Here is a 23,919-nt window from a genome sequence, read left to right on the forward strand (position 1 = left end):
AACTAATAAGGCTGCTAATGTGGGCCATACCATCTCTTCTAGTGGAGTAGTAATGTTTGTGAGGAGAACGTTGCCCCTGGTCATTTGGCAAGTATGCCCTGATCCGCTGGGTCCCTATGTGGTGCTCTCTGGGACTTGTGGGGGGGCACCTTAAACATACTTCCAGTAGATTTCACAACATGACTTCACGACTCCATCGTACCACCCCTGACCACTCTGCTACACAGTCCACCAGATGAGGAAATTATCATGAGGGGACCTCAACGTTACACGGAGTGATAGCATATACCTACCTCCCCCCAGACCCCTGGACTCAGTCAGACAACCATTAGCAGACTTCCTCACTGCCCAGAGACTGGCATATATATGGTTTACCTTTAACTCAGCAATCCAGCAATCCAGCACTTCATCCATTTACTTGGGGGTGCATGACAGTCTTCCCTGAAATGATCACTTTCTCATGCCGACTCATCAGCTATTAAAAGTCAATGAGGACACTAACTTAACCAGGGGTATTTCTGACTATTCTCCCCTGTGACTGGTGTAGGGTGGGCCTGAGAGGACAAACACTACTCGCATCATATTGAGGCCTTGGTACCTTAAAGAGTCAAAAAGTTGAGAATGGATGTTAGACGCAAATGACCATCATTTACAGGGAAACAGCACATCAGTCGGGTTTCCACTCATGTTGTTGGCAGCCTATGAGGCAGTAGTCAAGGGGGTGGGTCTCACCATGATGGCACAAGGGAACAACTAAAAAGTGACAAATTGAAGGCTCTTGTCTGTGACTTTGTGTCCCCTTAGGCCAGCATAATTTAGGAGGAGGGATCAGAGTGATCCCACATCCTAGCCCTTTAGCAAAATCAAAACTGAGAAGTGGCCCAGGAAGCTGCAAATATGCACCGTAAGGCAACACAGCACAACATCAATGTAATGGGGGACATGACAGGTAAAATATTGGCCAGGCTGGACAGGCATGAGGCAGTGGATAGATGGGTACCTGGAATTCAGGAGTCGGGGGAACTAGCTAGTAGTGGACAAACCATTGATCAAATGTCTAGCTCGTCTGTGACATTCCATACCGAAGCTTCACTACAGAGTATAGGGAAGCCTTAGAAGATGCGCTTTCCCTGGAGGATATTGTAAGAGGCATCGGGGATGTGAAGCTCGTCAAAGCATCAGGGCCCAACAGGGTAGTGATGGAACCAAAAAAAGTTGATAGCCACTTAGCATGCCTCACATCTGAATCAGATGCATGCCAAGAGCTAGAAGGGGTGAGTGCTCCTGTTAGATCAGTGCCAGGCTTCCATAAGGGTCATCCACAAAGAAGGAAAGCCCAGGGAGGACAGTATCTGTACAATGGGTCTACAGACAAGATACAGTTCAAAAAATATGTAAATGACCTGACCAAGCATCCAAGGAATAACCACAGTGATTGTTGATAAATCATGTGAAACAATGGGAACTGATGAGGCATGTCCTACACAAACAAGCTGCCATTCCCCAGTATATGATATGGAAAGCCTGACATTAAGTGCCTCAAAGGCAACTACACATACTTGGCCATGGGATCACAAATGTGCAGTTGTATGTCTGCAGGGGACTGTGCATTACAGTGCAGATGAACCATCATGAGGATGGGAGATCATCAACCAACACAGCCTCAAAATCCTTAGGTAGGCTACATTGATCCTTGACACAGTCAGGGGCCTGCTGATTGCATACAGTGAACTGAGCTGAGGTGACTGTAGGAGGCTGGCCTGGTTTGTAGTGGGAACCTTGGGTACTTACACTTTTTTTTTTTTTTTTTTTAATATATTTTTATTAACATTTTGTTGTCTAATGAAACATTGTTACAGTTGCAGAATCACTTAGTATGCATTACATTTGTACACAACAATTTTAACGTCACCCCTGTATCTGTTGTTTGATTGTACTATCTCATAGTCAGTTAGCTTAAGTGTTTTATTCCTATTATAGAAGCGTTACATTGGTAGTTCAACTTTCCTATGGGGTGTTCTATAAGCTGGGTGTTATGATTCTGTGTAATTCTAGGAGTCATGCAACCCGGTTGGTGTCTATTCAACAGTTATTAACTCAAACTAAAAACTAGATGGTACTGTGGGGGGTGGTGGTTGTTGATGTAGGGGTTGGCTGTGTCTTTTTCCCTTCTCTCTTCAGGGATTTATATGGTATTAGTACTCCTAGCCTTGGCCTGGTTTCGTAAGGGTGGGGTTCTCTTATGTCTGATTTGTCTATAACTCAATGTCTGAACTCTGTTCATTGGTGGCTGGTCCCTTATTCTGTTCCCGTCTCCCTCTTGCCCAGTCTATCTGCATTTTGGTGAGTGTGGTAACGTCCGTTTATTCACATTATTTACCCAGTTTCCCCTTCTGTCGCTGTGTCTACGTCAGCATCCGCGTCTGTAGCCCTTACTATGTCGTTCCATTTTGTCACCGCTATTTCCCATCCCTGTGCAACAGGGTGGCGTCGTAGACCTTTCCCCTCCTCGCTCTTAAGGACCTGGAGTTCAGCCCTAGCCCACACTGCAACATCCTGTCTCCATCTGACCCGGGGGGGGTGGCGAAGCTGCGCTTTCCAGTACTTTGCGATTTGTCTCCTGTACAAGGCCAAGGCCAGGTTCAAGAATCGGATCTCGGCCCTTCCCTGTGGCAGTTCATCCCCATAGCCCAGCAAGCACACGTTGGGGGTCGGGCTCAAGTTCACACTTAGCAGTCTGGACAGGTCATAGATCACTTCGCCCCATCCCTGCTGAATCTCAGGGCAGGACCATACCATGTGCTCAAAGTTTGCGTCTGTGTTTTTACATCTGGGACACTTCCTAGGGTCTCCCCCATAAATTACTGTTAATCGGTGTGGGGTGAGGTACATTCTATGTAAGTAGTTGTATTGTATATACCGCAACCTTGTGCTGCGGGCAACATTCCGGGGATAAGCCAGGGCCCCATTCCACTCAGCATCTGTCGGTTCCCTGCCAACTGTCCTCCCCCATCTCTCTCTCAGTGGTCCCAGGGAGTCTAGTGCATCCTCAATTTGAGCGCGGTATAATTTAGTGATCAAATGGGTCTCTTCGCCCGATGTCAATAGGAGATGTAATATTCTATGGGTGGGGGGCTCTACATTGACAGTGGTCCAGTGCGTTTTCAGCGTGTGTATTAATTTATGGTGTAGGAGGAACTGCCCCGGGGGGATTCCATCCATGACATGGTTAGCAAAGGATCTCAGTATTCCCTCATGGAACAGGTCTCCAACTGTTTCTATTCCAGCTCTCCTCCAGTAATCAATACCCGGGTCCCTCAAATTCCTCCCTTCGGTTTCAGTCACAAGAGCCACCAGGGGCAAGGCTGGGGAGTACGGGGGACCCACTCCTACCCTTTTTGTGCATCTTTTCCAACATGCCAGTGCCACTCTTGTCATCTGGCTGTGCGTGTGAGGGGTAAGTTTCTTACATGTCAACCGCGCGGCGAACCGGTTAATGTCCTCGGCCGCTGGTTCGATGAATCTCTCCAATTGGCCCCTGCCTATAAGCCACCTGGCTACCCACTGCAGCTGTGAGGCTAAGTAATAGGCTTCGAAATCAGGGGCTCCCAATCCTCCTTGATGGGCTGGTCTGCGTAATATCGAGAGCGATGTGCATCTCCGGCCATCATCCCATATAAGCTCCCTGAGTAGGACATCAAGCTCCCGGAACCATGCTGTCGGGATCAGAAGGGGTAAGTTGGTGAAGTAATATAGGAGGTGGGGTAGCATGATCATTTTAGATAATGCTATTCTGGCCATTATCGTTAGTTTTAGTGGTCGCCAGAACCCAACTGAGGACTTCAGTGATCGTAGCGCCTTACCCAGGTTACCCTCGCGCAGATCTGTCTTGTCATGAAACACCTGTATTCCCAAGTATTTGAATGTTCGTGGGGCCCAAATCAGGTCCTGGGGGCAAGCTGTCGGCCGTTCGCCACACGGGGACAGGGGGAACACATATGTTTTGCCACGGTTAAGGCGTAATCCAGAGATGTTCCCATAATGTTCCAGCACTCCCAGGGCCCAAGGGAGGTCTCCCTCTCCGTCCTGGAGATATACAAGTATATCGTCCGCATATAGCGAGATGATATGTTCTTGGTGTCCCCATTCCACTCCTCTACCCGCGCCATCCCGTCGCATCTGGGACGCCAGCGGCTCGATGGCCAGGGCAAACAACAGCGGGGACAATGGGCAGCCCTGTCTGGTTCCTCTATAAATTGGGTAAGTGTCAGATACTGTCTTGCCTGTTCTTACTCTCGCTAGCGGAGACGTGTATAATAGGTCAACCCATCTAACCCAATCTTCACCCATTCCCATACGGAGCATCACTGCTCTTAGGTAGTCCCATCTGATAGAGTCAAACACTTTCTCAAAATCTACCGCTAGCAACATCCCCGTTGCGGGACTCACGTTACTAGGCATATTCAGGATCGCAAATAGGCGCCTCAGATTCAGAGAGGTGTTGCGGTTCGGGACGAAACCATTCTGATCTTCATGTACAAGAGTTGGTACATGGTCAAGCAGCCGGTTAGCCAGGATCTTACTTAGTATTTTGAAATCACTATTTAGCATTGACAGGGGGCGGAAGTCAGTCACTGATGGTTGTTTTGTTTTAGTCTTAGGGAGCGTAATCACTAGTGCCTCTCTCATGGTGCCCGGCATTATTCCGATTCGTAGCGCTTCTGAGTATAACTCTACCAGCTGGGGAGCTAGTTGTTTCTCAAATTTCTTGTAAAAATCGATGGGGAGGCCATCTGTCCCAGGGGTCTTCCCAGGGGCCAGTTGCGCTATGGCTTCGCTAACCTCCAACAGTGTTACTGGGCCTCCCAAGCAAGCCCTATCTTCAGCCGTCAGGCTTGGCACGGGTATCTGCCGTAAGTAATTATCAAAGACTTCCGTGCCAATTTCCTCCGGCTTCGCATAGAGATAGGTGTAGTATTCTTTGAAGGCATTATTCACTGTACATGGTCCACTTCTGCCTATCCCTTCCTTATCTAGTACATTCGTTATGGGCTCGGCCTCTCCCCCCGGTCTTACCAACGATGCTAGCATTTTCCCAGACCTACCCTCTTCTGACTGTAAGGAGGCGAAATATTTTTGTGTATGGTGGCATCTGAGTTGTTCTTCGGTCTGTGAGTGTTCCTTTCTTGCCTGATTGTACTCTTCATTCCCTGTTGTGTCCGCCCCCTGTCTCAGTTCCTTTTCATGTATTATCTTCTCTAGTCTGGTCAGTTCTCTTTTGAGTGTTCGACGAATTCCGACCAATTGTCCCATACAAAACCCCTTGTTACCACCTTAAGGGCTTCCCATTCGGTTGCTCTAGTGGCGGTGGATCCGTTGTTAGTTTGAATGTGGTCAGTCAGGTGCTGCCTCAGGGTGTCTCTATATGATGGTTCTTCAATCGCCGACGGAGTTAGTCTCCAGGTCGGTATGGGGGGCCTAACCTCTGTCGCTCTCCATGTTACTAGCAGGGGATTATGGTCGGATAATGTGCGACCTAAATATTCTGAGTGGGTCATCCCCCGCATAAGGTCTGCTGTACATACCACCCTGTCAATTCTGGTATGGAGTCGGTGGAGACCCGAGTAGAATGAGTAGTCCCTGTCGTGCAGATGGTGCTCCCGCCAGACATCCAATAGTCCCCATAAATTCAACCATTCACTGAGCTTCCCGGCTATCTTACTTGTCATTGCACCCTGCAGCGGAGGGGTAGATCTATCCAGGTCTACATCTAGTATACTATTGAAGTCCCCTCTGATCAGGAGCTCTCCTCTCCTTTGACGGGTGAGGTGGCTTGAGAGTTTTGTTAGGAAGGGGATCTGGTCCTGGTTAGGGGCATACATGCAGCATAGAACTATCGGTTTACCGTGCAATCTACCCTCCAGAATCACAAACCTCCCCTCCCGGTCTATGTTGGAGGCTTCAACCTCTAGCGGGACCCCTGCTCGAACCCAGATCAATACTCCTCTCGCAAATGCTGAGTACTCTGTTGCGTACACCCGCCCCCTCCATCTACGTCTTAGTCTCTCAGGTTCCCCTACTGCCAGGTGGGTCTCCTGCAACATTGCCACCTGTATATTCCTCCTTTTTAAGTAAGCCAGTATTTTGTGTCGTTTATTCGGTGACCAACAACAAAAGGTACACTGTTCCTGACTGTAGGGTGAACAATTAAAGTTTAGGAGCTAGAACCCTCACACACCCAAGAGGGTGTCATGCTTCATCATCGGGAAGCTCCTCGTCAGACCGGCCGGTGCAATGTCTGACGGGCTCCCCTTTCGGGGGCTCTTTGCCGGAGATCTTTTATGGTATGTGGTGGCTGCCGTTGAAGTTGTGGAGGTCAGACACTATAACTGGCAGGAGAGTGAACGGAATTTAAGATTGATTAGAAACCCCTAAACTTATTCTGTTTAATATCTATCCAGAGGGGTTACGATCAAGATTAAAAACACTATTAAGTGGAATCTGAGAATAATGCTCGACCACTTAAGAAAAGCCTAGAGTACTGGGAAATTGTCACCTCCCCCTAGGATCTGGTCAACATGTTTCGCGTAATATTGGTCGTGAAAGATCCTCTAACGCTTCATCAGGACCTACATCAAACTAGACTTCTCCTGGCTATATACCAAAAAAAAGAAAGAAACACTATCTAATTATGTGTATGGAAGGTACATAGCAGTCACTTACATTCATGTGAACTGTCTCGTCAGTAGTCTGAAACAAAAAAGGCCACCCCGCCCTCTTCGTGTAGGGGGCCCCTTAGGGAGTAGCACGGTCCAGCCTATAGCTTTTTGCTATCGGCGTCTTCAATTTGAGACACCTACCCGTCGGCGTGCTCACCCTGGAAGTTTATTCGGTGACCCCATCCCCCTAACGTTCCACGTTAAGAAGTTGTATTCTGCCATTTTGGAGTTTCACTAGTTTATGCCGGTTGCACTTTACCCCTTTTACTTTCAGCTCTCCCCTGTTCAGTAATGGAGTACCACTATTTTCAAACCATTCACCACCCCTTGCCATCTTAACTCGTAACTGTTTCTCCCAACTCCCCCTCCCCAGGGCACCTCTCAAACAGTAGGCTGCCCATAACAGACAAACCTGTGCAACTTGTGTCAACTTTTGGTTGCTGTTCTCGCCAGTCTACTTGTACAGGCGAGATTCTAGTAGGGGGGTGGCCCTGCACAGAGGGGCCTCTCGTACATCAAGATCAGCCACCCCGGGATTGTGCAGAAAAGCCTTGGGGGTCAAAGTTTGTCTGCAGTCTGTGGGGTCACTATTGATGCTCGTTCGTAGCTGTTCGAGCCCCCCGCCGACGACATCACGGTCTCGTCTGACTCTCCTCCAGAGCACTCCAGAGGGGACCCTTCTCCACTTATACGGGCCGCTGCCTCCAATGCTGCTCTTCTGCCACTCTCTTTTTGTTTTCGGGAGAGTGCCCCCCGGTGGTGACTTCGGGTACGTGGCCCCCGGGGGGGTCGAAGTGATCCTCTCCCAAGTGGTCCTCCCCTCCCATGCCGCTCCGTCTGTACTCCACGGGCTTCCAGTAATTCCCATGCCTCCTCAGGGGACTGAGGAAATGAAGTTTTACCGTCTAGTATTACCTTCAGTCTGGCTGGGTATAACAGTGAGTATTGAATGCCTTCATTCCTTAGGGCTCTTTTGACTGCGATATAAGATGCTTGTTTATTTTGTACTTCTACAGTAAAATCCGGAAAAAGTGTGACTTCGCCATTTGCCACCTTGAACGGGCCATCCTCTCGTTCTCTTTGCAGTAGTATGTCCCGGTCTCTGTAGTGTAGTAATCTTGCGATCACCACCCGTGGGGGCCTGCCCGGAGCCAAGGGTCTCGAGGGCACCCGGTGTGCCCTTTCCAGAGTGTAGAAGGGGGTCAGCCCATCCGGCGCCACTACAGTGCTCAGCCATTTTTCGAGGAATTTTACCATATTCGATCCCTCGGTCCCCTCCGGGAGTCCCACCACACGCACATTATTCCGACGACTTCTCCCCTCTGCGTCCTCTGCTCTTTGCTCTAGGCGTGTCATTCTGTCCCTGAGGTGCGTCATTTCAGCTTGCAGGTCTTTTTGTTTTGGTGCGATGTCAGCAAACGTGGTTTCTGTTTCTTTCACTCTGTCTGACAACTTGTGGTGGTCGGCCCTCAGCAGGCCCAGCTCAACTGCGACCTGATTGATGTTGTGTTGCAGTGTCAATTTGGTATCTTCAATCGTGCCAAGGATTTTATCTAGGGTGTCCTGCATTTGGGTCTGCGGTGGGCTCTGTGCATCTCCCCCACTGTGACCGGGAGCCGCCGCGCCGTCCATATCTCTGGTCCTGTGGCGGTTCTTAGGGGACATTTGGCGTGTGGGTGACCGCTCTACTAAGGGACGAACCAGAGACCAGCTCAAGAGGTCCTAGTCCAAGCGCTATCCAGGGCCCCTATGGCCCCCAGGCCCGATCAGAGTCGGTGTTCTCGCTCTCCAGTTCACCATTGGCCTAGGGACGCACCCCGCCAGCCCGATGGGGTATCACCAACCCGTTCGCAGCAATCTCTGCCCCAGGGCTTGATACGGGTCACGCAAACAAGGCTCCTGTTACAGGACACTGTCCAGTGGGTCTTTTTTTAAGGGTGCACAGGTCCATGCCATCTGTTTCCAACGAGTCACCACGCAGCGCCATGCCACTATACCTTCCTCTTGGATCAGGGGCTGACCGTCACAATTCAGTTCCCCGTGTTCCGTCCGTACCGGGTAGGGTCGGGGTACCCTCACCCCTAGGATGTGGTTGGGCCTGTTACGATGCCTCTCCTCTTAGGGTCCGTCAGGTAGGGCCCGGCCTCCAGTCAGCCCCACCGCTACCACGCGGTGCAGCCCCAGGCCCTACCGCAAGGTAGGCGGTTCCTTCCGCTCCCCGGTCCATGCCCAGCGTTCTCCTCCACCGGGGGGGGGGGGGGGGCAAACCTGCTTCGCGTTCGCCGCGGCAGGGGCCCCAGTTCTCCTCTAGGCCCCCCGCCTCGGTCCCCAAAATCACCTCGCAGGCCAGAGCAGCACGCCCCTTCAAGTCCCGCTCGCGGGGCCCCAAGGGCCATGATCCCGCCGGCCCCGGCCCTCTCACCAGTGGCTCCCGCGCGGACACCTCACTCGCCGACGGGCCCCAGGAGGGCGGGCGGGGGGCGGCGGGGGGGGGGGGGGGGGGGGGGGGGTCACCTCAGGCTCCGGGCACGCACCAGTCCTCTCTAGGGCGCGGTCCGCGAGGACAGCGCAGCGGCAGGTCCGAGGGCCCAGGAGTCTGCCGGAGGCAGGCAATGTCCCCAGGAGCGCTCATCTCGGGGTCAGGTGATGCCCAGCACCCTCACTTGGGTCCCCGCTCCTTTCCGGGCTTAGACTGCCCCGGGGACGGTATAAATGAAGGATAAAGTTCCGGCCCCTCCGGAGCAGCAGAATTAGGCATGCGCCATTTTCAACCGCTTGGCCACGCCCCCCCCTTGGGTACTTATACTTAATACCAGGTCCAGTTATCCCTTATTGGTGAAATGTAGTAGTGTTCTAGCAGCTTAGGCTGATTGAGGTAGCTATAGGAGTGCAGCTTAGGTTAAACTAGGAGACATGCAAATCTCCTGCAATACCACTTATAGTCACACAGTACTTATACACAAGTAAATACAATACTCAGTGTTACCAAAAATAAAGGTAGTTTATTTGGGTGACACTGTACCCAAAATATCTTAGAGACAATACTCCTTCTGGAGCTAAGTATTTTACAAAATATATACACTAGACACCAAAATAAGGCAAGTAATTAGACATAGGATATTGCAAACAATAGGAAATGCTATAGAATGCAATGGGAGAAAATAGGGCAACACAAACCATATTCTAAGAAAGTGGAATGCAAATCATAAATTCCCCCCCTAGACAAGTGTAGTGTGAGCAGAATCACTGGGCAAGTAAGAATACAGTAAAGGTAAGTAAATTACCCTACCCTAGAGCAAAGAAAAGCAGGAGTAAAGTACTGCAAGTTTCCGTAGGACACACTACAAGTCGTGAATAGAGTTATTGCAAGAACCAACGAAGTCTGCAAACAACAAATGCTGGATTCCTGGACCTGAAGTCCTGCAAAAGAAGGAGACCAAGTCCAGAAGTCGAAAGAAGTTTCAGGAAGGACAGGAGCCCCTGCCAACCCAGAAGAGGATGCAAAAGGAGAGTCCCGGGTTAGTCGAAGACTGCAGAAATGCACCCTAGGAAGATGCCAGTGGGTTCCTGCATGATGCAAAGATGTCCCACTTCGTGAAGGTGGATACTGGTGAGTTTTGGAGCTGGATTCCTCCAACAAACCTTGGTTCCGGCAAAGTTGCGTTTTGCATCAAGCAGACGCTATCTGTACCCAGGAAGGACCTGGGGGCCTAAACTCTGTGTGAGGAGGAAGAGAGGTCTCTCAGCACTTCAGAGAGCCCTCAAAGCACCATATAGCACCCACGGGAGTCCCAGGACACGGGGACAAAGGAGGTGCAAAATGCATTGGTGCAGCACTACAAAGGAAGGTCCCACAACACCGAAGATCAACTCAGTGAGTTGAGCATCACAGGAGCGAGTGCTGGGGACCTGGGCCAGGCTGTGCACAAAGGAATTTTGCAAATAGTGCACAGAGGCCTCAGGAAGTGAAGAAGACGTGGGTCACAGGGGTACTGTCATTCTGGGAGAAGGCAAGGTCTTACCTCCTCCAAAGTGCGACAGCAAGTCCTCACGACAGTCTGTGTCGATGGGGTCCACCCTCTGTGTTCCAAGGAGCATGCTTGTCATCAGGAGAGGAGTCCAAGAGAACCGGTCGTCGACTTAGAAGGTGCCTGCTTCAGCAGGGGAGTGACTCCGTCACCACAATGGAGATTTCTTCGGTCCCTCTGGTGCAGGGTGAAGACAGGGAGGCCTAAGAGCATGCACACTGTGGAATCTGTTGCAGTTGCTGGCTGGAGCTGAAGTCGCAGAGGAAAAGTATGGATACTTTGTTGCTGTTACAGTGGTTTCTGGAGCAGGTTGTGGTTGATCTGAGGTCAGAGGATGAAGTAGTAGTTGCAGAGGATTCCTGCTGGAAACTTGCAAGAAGAATCTGAGGAGAAACCACAGGAGAGACCCTAAATAGCCCTGAGAGGGGGATTGGCTACCTTATCAGGCATGGACCTATGAGGAGGGGTCTCTGATGTCACCTGCTGGCACTGGCCACTCAGAGCCCTCCAGAGTGCCCCCACACCTTGCAAAGCAAGATGACTAGAGTCTGGGACACACTGGAGGAGCTCTGGGCACCACCCCTAGGGTGGTGATGGACAGGGGAGTAGTCACTCCCCTTTCTTTTGTCCAGTTTTGCGCCAGAGCAGGGACAAGGGGTCCCTGAACCGGTGTAGACTGTCTTATGCAAGGAGGGCACCATCTGTGCCCTTCAAAGCATTTCCAGAGGCTACGCGAGGTTATCCCTCCCCAGCCTGTAACACCTATTTCCAAAGAGAGAGGGTGTAACACCCTGCTCCCAAGGGAAATTCTTTATTCTGCCTTCCTGGGACTGAGCTGCTCAGACCCCAGGAGGGCAGAACCCTGTCTGTGAGGTGGTAGCAGCTGTAGCTCCATTGCAAGCCTCAGAGCGGGTTTGGCAGTACTAGAGGTCCATGGTGGAGCCCCCAAGATGCATGGAATGGGCTCCCCAATACCAGATTATTCAATGATCTTAGACACCTTACATGGCCATATTGGGGGATTCCATTGTGACACTACATATGGGTATTGACCTACATGTAGTGCACATATGTAATGGCATCCCCGCACTCACAAAGTTCTGGGAATTGTCCTTGAACTATGTGGGGTCACCTTTGCTAGTGCAGAGGTGTCCTCACAATTAGTAACTTTGCGCCTAGCCTTCATTAAATGAAGGTTAGTCATGTAGGTGACTTATAAGTTACTTAAGTGCAGTGAAAATGGCTGTGAAATAATGTGTGCACTATTTCACGCTGGCTGCGGTGGCAGTTCTGTGAAAGGGTTTGTCTGAGCTCCTTATGGGTGGCAAAAGAAATGCTGCAGCCAATAGGGATTTCTTGGAAGCCCAATGCCCTGGGTACCTAGGGACCACATACTAGGGACTTATAAGGGGTTCCGGTTTGCCAATTTAAATTTGTTAATGAAGTCACTAGCCTATAGTGACAAATTTAAAAGCAGAGAGAGCATACGCACCGAGGTTCTGGTTAGCAGAGCCTCAGTAACACAGTTAAATACACACACACACATTAGGCCACAAACTATGAACACTGAGGTCCTGGCTAGCAGGATCCCAGTGAGACGGGCAAAACACACTGCCATATAGGGTTTTCACTATGAGCACTAGGGTCCTGGCTAGCAGGATCCCAGTGACACAGTAAAAACACAATGACACACACACTCACAAACAGGCCAAAAGTGGGGGTAACCACCACAGTCAAAAGGTGTTCATACATGCAACAATGGCCCTGTATGGCCATTCAAATTGCAAATTGATGACTAGGGCGTTATCACTGCATGAGAGCATCCCTGCCGTACAGATTGTATTCAATTTCTTCAATCTGCCAAAAATATATATGTTTGAGTAATTGAACTTAGAAAATGTATGTTGCTAACACAACATATCTAAATGTATCCACACATGTCCCAGCTAGGTGGACCAGGCCTGTTGCTGTCAATTTGCAGGTGAACAAATGTGTACAGTTAACATCATTATATGAGTACGTGACACATGATTACTTACAACTGATCATGACCAGTACACCTGTCCCCCATTGTGAAACATGTGTTACACAGATATGAGTACACAACTTTGGAACAATGGCCTACAAATAAGATGGATGCATTCTAGATTTGGTATGTGCCTAATCCCTAAACACACCACTGTATTATGCAGCACTTTTCAGACAAGATACATATGTCGTCACACAAATACATGTCACACATGGCTACAATCACACATGTCAGCACACCATCACCAACATTTTGCATGCATGGGGAACCATAAGTTACATTTGTTGCATCATTAACTCTGCTATTTACAACACACCTGAGTGTGCACATATGTGCACTCACATTTAAATGGCTGACAGGATTTCATGCTGACCTTAGTCAACAGCATTGTTTGCAAAAGATTTATTAAGGCTATGAAGTCCCAGAACATGGGCCTTCCCATCTTGTGTTGGGTATAGTTGCATACAATCGAAATACTAACATTAGAATGTGGTAGACCCCCAACATGAGTAGCATCCCATATGTACACTCAGTACACATGTGAAAACATGTACATGGCTAAGAGTCTTCATACACAGGCACATTTGCGAACTGCATCAGTCCTCACATGCATCACACACACACATACATACATACATATGGTAACACGTTCCTATGTTACCAGCACAGAAGAAAATGTACATGCATACACATGTAGCCATACCATACAAAATACATAGATGCATAGCCCCTGTGACAAGGAATGTGAATGTGGGTGCACTTTCCGCCTTTCCACCTAAACCTACCATGGATGTTATGGGTCAAAAATGTTGATGCATATGGAACAGCTCCATAAAGCACAAATAACTTTATATGACACCTGCCACCATGCGTGTCTGAACTGTCTTCCTGTCTCAGCCTTCCCTCAAAAATCCACGCATGGACGGTATGAGTCAAAAATGTTGATGCATACCATTGTCCTACACACACCTTTAATTAAAAAAATGACGCATGGCCTCTCCCCGTCAATTGCAAGTCGACAGGCCTTGTCAGCATTCATGGTAAAAATCCATGCATGGCCATCATGTGTCAAAAAAATTCATGCATATCGGGAAACATGACGCATACGCCCAGGATGTGGTGTAACTAGACTTCCTTGCTGCACACATGGCAAAATGAATTTACTTTCACTTTTACTTTACAGTCTATTCTGTCTGTGGTTGAGAGTGGTTTGTGGAGCTGGTGTTGTTTGAGTGGTGGTTGGTGAGAGTTTTGTACTGTGTCCTGTTGCTCTTCAGTTCTTTTTGTTGTATGTGTGAGTTTTGTGTAGTGTTATTATCCTGTCATTGTATTAGTATTACCGGGTGTTCATCTAGGGGTAGTGTAGTTTGTTTGGGAATTTGGCATTAGCTGGGCTTATTTTATCTTTTCTTTTTGGGTCATTGGTTGCTGTGGAGGGAGACAGCAGGATATCTGGCATGGGAAGGGCCCAGCACATGAGTCCAGATGAACTGGAGGAGAGGGGATCATTTGGTTAGTGTGCCACTACCTCCCCAACATGTTGAGAATGGGTGGCCATGTGATCATGGCTAACATACAGAGGCCAGGAAGCTGTGCTGGGAAAGGTCCTGTTCCAGTTGTGCAAAATCTTCGAGGTGGACCGCACAGACCACCAGATCAAGCATCAGTGGGCAGACCTCATTGCCAGGGAAGATGATCTCCTGGGTCACCTTGTGGTTCAGGTTCACGGACATGTTGGTAAGTAAACCTGCAATATTGCTACATCGTCCTTTGCATGTGCATGACAGTAGGGCATTAGGAAAATAATAGCATTTCATAAGAAAGGTGAGGTAATCAATGGGCAGATGTAAGGAAAGTGACAGGGACCACCATCATGTGTGCGCTAAAGCTAAGATATGACATTATCTACCACTTCGCTTTGCAAAATGAACAGTGTCCTGTCCTCCAGTAACTGTGATGTATGAATCAGAGACACGTATGTATGGGTGAGTCACTGCTATATATATTTTTGGGTGATACCTATGTCGGTGTTACTGACATGTTTTAGATGGCATTGGGTCATTCCGAACACTTAGTTGACTAGGTCACTCAGCTAAACAAGTGCAGTGTGTAACAGTTGTCCATGCTCATCTCTGTTAACAAATCATTAAGTTATGTTTTCCTGTCATGTCTTGCAGGCAGACCTCCAGACTAGACAATAAGAGAGGTTTCCACTTCTGAAGACCCCGATGCAACCAGTCATCTTCTATGTCACATATGCATACAGTGTTGTGTCTGAGAGGGTTTGGTGTGCATTAAGCCATGTACAAATGGCATGTGTGTCAATGCAGACACCATCATCTATCCTTGGGTATCTACATCATGTCTGATGGTATACTGAGAATGTGGAATTTATTGAATGTTGCACAGGTGCGAACGTGTGCTGCCATGGATTAGTTGGAAGTGTTTTTTATGGCCATAAACACACTGATGTGAGTCACAATATGTGTCAAAGGTGCTGGCTCTCTGCAATGCATGGATGTAGGAAACATGTTTTTACAGAAACCGGTCCAGCACTAATTTAGTCAGGACATGGTACAATATGTGTACCTTGGTATAGCTCTCCAAGGGCCTTGCGCAAGGAGACACTTGCACCCCTGGTGCTTCACTGCTCTTCAATAATGAAGTGAGGCACCAGGCGTACAAGGAGCTCTGTTGAGAAAAACAACAATCAGTTGAGTACACATGGATATTTACGCTCTTCTCCAGGTGGATGTGGGACAAGTCCATGGATTGTAGGAAATAAGAAGTGTTCAGATGAAACAACAGGTTTTAGCTATCATGATAGTTGTGAGCAAGCATGATCACATCACGTGTGTATGAAATGTGCATGGTGATTGTGTATCTGGTTGTTAGGAGGTGTATCACATTTAAGCACGTATAGGGGCAGATACAGGTAAACAGGCACTGCACCCAGTGCTGTTCCGCTTCTTTTGCAGTCCTTAGCTCCCCTCTATTCACCACCATCTGTGTTCCGTATATGATATATGGTGCACCATGCCACTGGGTATGTGCCAAATGTCAATAACATCTTGATGTACATGATGTACCAATTGTGGTTAGTGTAAGAGAATCTAATGCTAACCTGCTTATGACGGTAATGTGGTGGAAGGAGGCCCTACACCCTCTCACATCTTGGCCCTAGTGTGCAACTGTGGAGAGCAATTATCTCTGTGACATGTACAAAATACTGTAGATGCTTGCTAGGCAGATTTGAATAGACTTGGATCTTGCCCTTGTTGTTGGCTTAGTGCTTGACAACATGTGTCATCACAAAATGCTGTTTACCATGCATGCTTGTTTTTCCTCTACCCAACACAGTTACTGATTACATTTTCTCCTCATGTTTGAGCTTCCCCAATTACTCCAGTGCAAAAACAGCAGTTCACTAAACGTGTGGAAAGGTTCTGGCACATTCACAAGGTCCAGGCTGGTTACAGGAAGATGGAAAGGAGATACTGCATGGAAAATTCATCTGGGGCGTGGAAGGCCTTCCCTAATGACGAACCAGCCAAACATCCTAAAACCAGCTCAACTACAGGAGTGTCCTCAGCACCCATAGTCTGTGGTGCTCTTTCAGGTCTAGCACCCTCAGTATCAGCGGCACATCAGATACCACCAGCAGCAAAACAGACACCACCTTCTGCCACGGGGACCAGCTTTGAAGGAGAAATGTGAAAAGTCATGGCTGAGCTGAAGGCTACGTTGGCCAGACTGGTGGCAGACAATGCCCCAAATTGTAAACTGTTCAAGTTCATAAAGAGAAAGCTCAAGCAGCTGGAGGTGTGGCCACGCACCACTTCCATGGACATACCCTTCCCCAGTGTGCAGCATTCAAAGTTTTAGTAGGTTTTGGTGGTTAGACATAGGTTAGATATGATAGTGTAGGTTAGTTGTAGGATGTCATTAGTGTAGTTTGGAGGGTGGGATTTAGGCACTGTTTTTGTTTTGGGGTGGTTGGGCGGGGGTTATATTTAGGGGTATATATACAAAAAAATAAGAATTAAAAAAATACAATTTTTTTTAATTTATTTAGAACATAGGATTAGTTAGTATGTGTGTACTTTAGTTCATGTTGCCCTACACGTCTATTGCCTTATAAGGGGGTGGAGGTGACAATATTTATTGAGTGGCGTTATATGTATAAGTTAAGTTTAGAATAGGATAGATAGTTGTAGAGTTAAGTTAAGATAAGTTAGTATAGGTTAGCTTATTGTAGGTTAGTGAGTAGGTTAGGTTTCTGATACCTTGTGTTTTTAGGTATCAATATATCTTTTCATATTTCAGACAATTAGGTGTCCATGATGATTGACTGTCTGGGTGTTCTCATGCAGCCCTTTTGTATGCATTCAGTGTGTCCCCTATGCCTCTCCCTTCTGCCATTTGTAAAGTTCGAGATAGTCCCCCCCCTTCAACAGACCATTAATTTGTGGTAGTTCTTGGTAGTCTGCACTGTCCTGCAATTTCAGTGACCAGCTCCTCTAGGTTGACCACTGCCAAAATCTCCTCCAGCTCATCCAGGTCCTCCTAGGGTGCAGGACTTCTACCTCCAGTCTGCAGGGCTGCCTTTCGGTTCCTGGCCAGTTTCTCTTTAGTTGTGCACTTGCAATTGTGCCAGTGCTCTTACAATCCATGACAGTCCGCTTCACCTTTGCCATGCTGTTGACTTTATCTACTACTGCCTGCCATATAGCCTCTATCCTACCTATTGGCAACTTGGAGGGGATGAAGAGCTGTTGTTGGTGATCCATCACCTCTCTGACCAAGATGTCATTCTCCTCCTCACCCTCCTCACTAAAGTGACACTTCTGCTTCCTCTTCTCCTTCTCCTGGGACTTTGCTGGTTCCTCCTGGCTGGTGCTGGGCTGATTGGGAACTCTCTGGGGTTTCTCCTGGCCTACATTCTCCATCATGTCTCCCTATTTTCTTTCCTTGCCTATGTGTTTTTTTTTTACACAAATTCTGTTAAATATGGCGCTAACACATCTAGAATCACAATATGTGTCGCGAAAAGTTCAAATGCCACTTTTACTGAAGTAGGGTCTTTTTTTATTCCGGCATGTAACAATGGTTAGCCTATTTTTTTGACACTGACCTTTCTTTAGCGCCATGGCGCATCATTTTTGTAAATATGGCGCTATGGAATGGCATAAGCTGCAGTAGTTTTTTTGACCCACATCTGTGCTAGCGCAGTTGTGCGTCATTTTTCTTCAACCAGGGACTTAATTTATTTTCTATTTGCCCTGGTCCCAAGCTACCTTGGGGCACAAAAAGCTAGGGTGAAGTTATTTGTGTGTGGGTTAAAGCAGCTTCTTGAAGTGCAAGTAGGGCTGTGCACAGTTCCGCCTCTTCCATCCGGTCAAGATAACCCATGCTGCCAACACCCAACCCCTATTATGTGACTGTCTGGGAGGAATACACAAAGGCCAACTGCAAATTAGACCTAGTAATGCGATTGAGGGAACAGGCACCAAATGGTTAGAGTAAGAAAATGCTAATTTTCTAAATGTGGCATTTTCAAAATTGTGACTTTAAATACAACGTTACCATTAAAAAGGAATTCTGTTTTTTTTTCTAACTCCAGTCTAACAAACACAGGGGAAATATGCATTGTTTTGGGTCATATTCCTACTAAAGTCTAATAAATATAGTGGGAAGTGCATATGTGTGGGAAGGAGGTACAATTTTAATTCCATTCCAACAAATAATGCAGAAACTGCATATATTTGGGGTGTCATATTTAGTATTCAGACTCCAATCAGACAAACATTCTGGAAAGTAGGAGGAAAGGAGGCATGTTTACTCTTTTTATTCTAGTCCAACAAACACTTAAGTTTGGGTGTGATTTCTTTATTATGGCAGTGTAACATCATATAATCTCCAAATATTTGCACTACGGAAGTAAAGCGGAATGTCAGATATTAAGTCACCACACTACGTCCCCTAAACAAGATTTGTGGTTCGACAAAAATCCAATAGCAGGGCACAAAAGCAATGCTAGGATGTTGTCAGGATTTGAAAGACTTCAATAGTATAATGTCAGTGCACCTCACTCCTCATGGTTTAGCACTGCCTATATGAGAGTAAGCATGGATAACAGAACTAAACTCTGGAGGGCAAAAGAGAGAAAAGGGAGAGCTGGAGCTCCATGGTCTCATTTGGGTAAATTTCCAAAGTTCAGAGGACTCACTGCAGTGTGGTTATAGGCTAACATCAAGCATTTATTATAATTGTGAGGAACAAACAATTATTAGATTTCACTGTCAGAAGCAATGTGTTCAAAAACATGGTTTTCATTACCATGCTTACCGGCATCTGAATTGCAGGCTGTAGTGACCCCAAGCAAATATGGAGGAAGTTGTCGTTGGAAATAGTGAAGGCCAAGTTGAAAAAAATTCTGCAAAATAGGTAAAAGGAAGCAAGGGACAAAACAAGGCAAACCAAGCCAAATGTTAATCCAGAAGCAAGTCGACGTTCAGGCAAAAGATCAATAAACCAAGGGAATTGAACCAAGGAGCAAAACAACAAATGTGAACAAATGTGAAGGGTGGGTAATATGATGAATGAAAGCACTGCTGTCACTCATGACTTGGAAGCCCAATCCCTTTAACCTTCAGGGCTAGTAGTCATGGAACCCAAGCTGCTTTAGGCTCATCTCCATAGTCTCAGAGGGATTCTAGAGTACTTCTGTTACATTTTCCTCACACAGCAACTCCACATTTCCACACACCCCATTGATCCATGACAGCACTCCTATTAAGTCCCTTCCTCTCTTGGTTCCAGCTTGTAAGGGAACATTTAATTAAATTAAGCTGCCACTCTGAATATACATGGCATGTTCTCAAGAGTGTTCTGCTAATCCTTAACCCTTCCAGGGCCCCAGCTACTGCAACTCCTATTTTACTCCTCCTGGAATTGATTATACCTTCAACCTAAACTCTATGGGACAATGTTTGATAATTGGGGTAGGAGGTAGAACATTTACATATAGCAGGTTCAACCCTAAATGTGTAGACTGAATGCATCTGCCACTCCTTGGGAGATCTAAACACAATGAATTTTGAGCAAATATAACACTAAAAAAGGACCTGAAAATCATAGTGTAAACATGTTAAAAATTAGGTCATGATTGGAAGCCAGTGGACAACCTCACCAAATCTTCTTTCTTGCAACTAGGAGGTATTGCTGATGATGTTCAGCAAATTGCTTGTATTTAGCTTTGGGTTTCTCCAAGTGCATTAGGATGTTGGCCTGTCTGGAACTGATTGAGAATAAGAGGGCTGTAACTGATGGACTAAGGGAGGTGGTGCCTTTGCAAGGGCTGGTTGTGGGGGGATCCTAAAGGGGGAGAAAAAGGGAACATTTTCCAAAAATGAATGCATTGAATTATTATAGACAACTGCTGCTAATGGTACCCACAAACCCACTGATCTTGTTGGGTAACAGCTAAGAAATTGTTTCCGGAATTGGTTAATTTGATCAGCCTGGCCGCCCATCTAGGAATGATGACTATAACATTCAAAATTGAAGGTACCCAATTTATGGAATAGTGTGTTCAAAACTTCAAGTTGTACTGAAAAAAACCCTTTCAATGAAAGTCTCAATAGACAATACATGTCATTGAACCATCCCTTTCACAAAAAACATGCTTAACTGCTTAGCAGTAGGTAAATTATGCAACAGAACAAAATGAACATATTTGGGAAGTAATCCAACACGACCAGCACTACAGTGTCTTTCTTCGAGTGTGGAAGAACAGTTTATTTTGTTTGAAAAATCAATCAGTTCATGATAATGTGATCATGAGGTTCATACTGCATCCACTGTTTTTTATCCAAGAGTGGCAGCTCAGATTTTAAATAGGACAAACAAACTCTCTAAGTTGAATATAATGGCATTCTAAACAGCCAAGATATGAGGTGCCTTCCTTTGGGGTTTTCCAGGTACCACTTTTTAAGACATAGCTTCAGCTTCTCCATTCCTTTTCCTTGGTTTATTATCAGTAAGTAATCAAGGTTCTTTATTTGGATGCAAAGAGCAACCACAAAAGTGCATACATCATAACAAAACTGAGCTTGGAATAATCATACATGATAAATTGACACAAAGTATCACGATAACCGTATTAAAAATCTTAAGATTAAGTAACAAAATGGAAATCATAAAACAAAGCTAGCCAGAGAAAAATATTTAATAGAAATCACTCAAAGTGCATAGTGCTTAATGAGCGAATGACTAGTCTTAGGACGGAGCTACATAGATACAGCACTAAGCATCCGCCATTTGGTGGGACTAGTGCAAAGTGGGTCTACATTGCTACAAATTATGCAACTTGATAATATGGTTTAGTATACTTCAGATAACATTTTCAAAAGAAGAAGAAATGCAGCAATGATAAAGAGGACATACTGTCACTGTAACGTTGCAGGCAGAGGGACAAGCAGTAATATTTTCCTGTTGACCCAAGGGAAAACAGAGTAGACAGATAATGATGCCAGCTCTAAAGCAGAACAGTAAAGATCTTTCGGAGTGACATTGATACTAAACAACTAGTGTCCCAGAACACCTGCAGGGCTCAGGTGCCAACAAGCAGATACTGAGGATTTTTGCAAGGTCTGCAAGTAATAAATTACTAGAACCTTGAAAAGAAAAGCATCCACCTTGCATGCCAAGTGTTTTAACATTTCACGGATTTAAGGGATCCTAGCTTTTTATGATCCATCTTTACAGTCACAACATGCAAAAACCCCTGCAGATGATAAACCCAATGTACAAAGGCTTCTTTAATTAATAGTAGTTCCCTCTCATGTATAGTGTAATACAGCTCAATGATGTTTAGCGTACATTTAGCGTATGTGAGAAGAAAGCTATAGAATGTGCACCTTATGTCACAGAACAATGTAGCGCCCAGGGCAAAAGAAAACACAGCAGGTTCTAAAGTGAGAGGTAACTCTTGATCTGCATGTCTACGGATAGGGTTGTAGTGAATATTACCTTCAAATGTTCAAAGGCCTCCTGTTGAGATAATATTCATTGAAGGAGAACACCTTCATGGGTTCTTTGAGCAATGGGTACCAACAAAGTTGAGAAGGAGGTAATGAAGTATTGACAAAAGATGGAAAATTCTAAACATCTCTGCATATCCTTCACATTTTGTGGTATGGGACATTTTCTTACTGCAGAAACATTTTGTGGATCCAAGCTAATTTTTTTATCATGTTACATGAATACTAGGAGTGCTCTTTAAAGAGATATCTCTTAATTTAGCATACATAGAGAGAGTTCGTACATGTGTAAATGCGTTTAAATCTTAGGAAAAAATCAAAATGTCATCAAGATAAATATTGAAACACATGTCCAAAATACCTCTAAATATATAATTCACGTGTTGAAGCGATACTAGTAATTTTCATAGGCCAAAAGGCATGACCAAATGAAGCAGTTTTCCATTCACCACCAGCTTTTATTCAGTATAAATCGTAAGCACCTTTTAAGTCCAACTTGGTTAAAATGTTGGTGGTACAGACGTGCCCTAAAAGTGCTGAAACCAATGCAAAGGATATATTGATTCTTTACTGTGATGGTATTCACTTCTTGATCATAAACACAAGGTTCCAGTTCACCATTTGATTCAGAGGCAAAATGTGAAATGCCTAATAAATCTGTTAGCTAAATTCTCATCAATATATATTTTTTCAAATGTTTATCCTACTTCACAGTCATGGGATATATCAGACCATGTGGGATCTTGGCATTCACAATCAGTTCTATTGCACAACCATATTCTCTATAAGAAAGCAAGGAATCGTCACCTTCTTTCCTGAGTACAACATGGAATTACAGATTAGTCCGTTCTAGTTCATTAGATATAAAATAGAGGATCTCAATAGGGGATGTTTTTGTGCAGATAGATTTGTTGGAAAGCAATGTTCCTTGCAATAGTCTCAGGTGAACTGTACTTCAGAGGATTTCCAATCCACTTGCGGGTTATGTTGCCGTAACTAAGAAGTTCCCAAGACAATGTTCAAATTAGGAGCGTCAAATAAATCGAAATTAATTGTTCCACAGTGTCCTAATTCACTGGATATTATCAACTCTAATGTCTGTTTACACACTTCCTCAGATGTCAAAGACCTGTTGTTTAACCTTTAATGGGTTTGTGTTTAATATTTTGTCTTGTAGGAATACCTCCTAATTCTGGTGCCTCTGAGTCTAGTAAACCGAATATTCAAGGGGGCCAGAAAGAATGGCTTAGCAAGACTTTTAAGAGAAAGTGGACTCTACTCTCAGAAGAGAGTTATAGCCTATTTCACTGGACCTTAGTCTGCTAATTAAAGTCGGGCTCCTATTTCCATCCAGCTGAGGGCATTTTCTCACAAAGGTGGTCACTATGACATTGGCGGTGACTGTTAAAGTGGAGGTAATACCGCCAACAGGCAAGAGGTACTTACTGCCAAATTAAGACCATGGCAGTGAGAGCTCCCTTGGACAGCCAATGTACCACACCATCCGCCAGGGCGTTAACACCATGCACCATGGTGGTAGCCACCAAAAGCCAGGCGAAAGACAAGGTACCGCCCACCATATCATGATACTGCAATCCTCCACTATTTCGTGGGCGGTACCAATGGAATCAAAAGCCTGGCGGAAACACATCACAGAACACCAAACATGCACCATCAGAGACACAGAGAAGATCAACGCCACCATGGAACCGGAACATCAAGTCTTCCTGATGCTCTTCTACACCATGCTCCACCTGGAACACCAACGCCTACGAAGACGACTATGATGAGTACAGCTGCCTAGCACACAAGGGAGGGAGGGAGGAAAAGGAGAGTGACACACACAAGTACACACCAGATAAACACACACACCATGCACAGAACCAACAGCAGACGAAAAACAATGGCACAGGACACACGTCATAATAATGCAAGGACTACAGTAAGACAGTACTGAGAATGTTTTGAATGGGAACAGCCACCGAATGAACCAATTGGTTAACAAAGAGATATGCACAATTGTCCAAAAAGGGCCAATGCCCAGTCCAAAGTACAAATGGCCCACATGGCCACTGGGACACAGTCCAAGGCCCAACGTG

At 46.2% G+C, this 23,919-nt stretch overlaps 1 long non-coding RNA gene across 3 annotated transcripts in view; it reads right to left on the minus strand.

The window, feature by feature from the left end:
• The window catches only part of LOC138249127 (uncharacterized), a 256,140-nt gene that overhangs the window by 92,090 nt on the left and 140,131 nt on the right, over positions 1 to 23,919 (minus strand). For 2 of the 3 annotated variants that reach the window (XR_011194732.1, XR_011194733.1), the window contains one exon: positions 19,125 to 19,212. This is a non-coding gene — a long non-coding RNA (uncharacterized lncRNA). Of the gene's footprint in view, positions 1 to 19,115; positions 19,213 to 23,919 lie in introns of all 3 variants that reach the window. The other variant, XR_011194734.1, reaches the window with a different exon arrangement.

The sequence above is a fragment of the Pleurodeles waltl genome, chromosome 8, assembly GCF_031143425.1.
Source record: "Pleurodeles waltl isolate 20211129_DDA chromosome 8, aPleWal1.hap1.20221129, whole genome shotgun sequence".
Lineage (NCBI taxonomy): Eukaryota > Metazoa > Chordata > Amphibia > Caudata > Salamandridae > Pleurodeles > Pleurodeles waltl.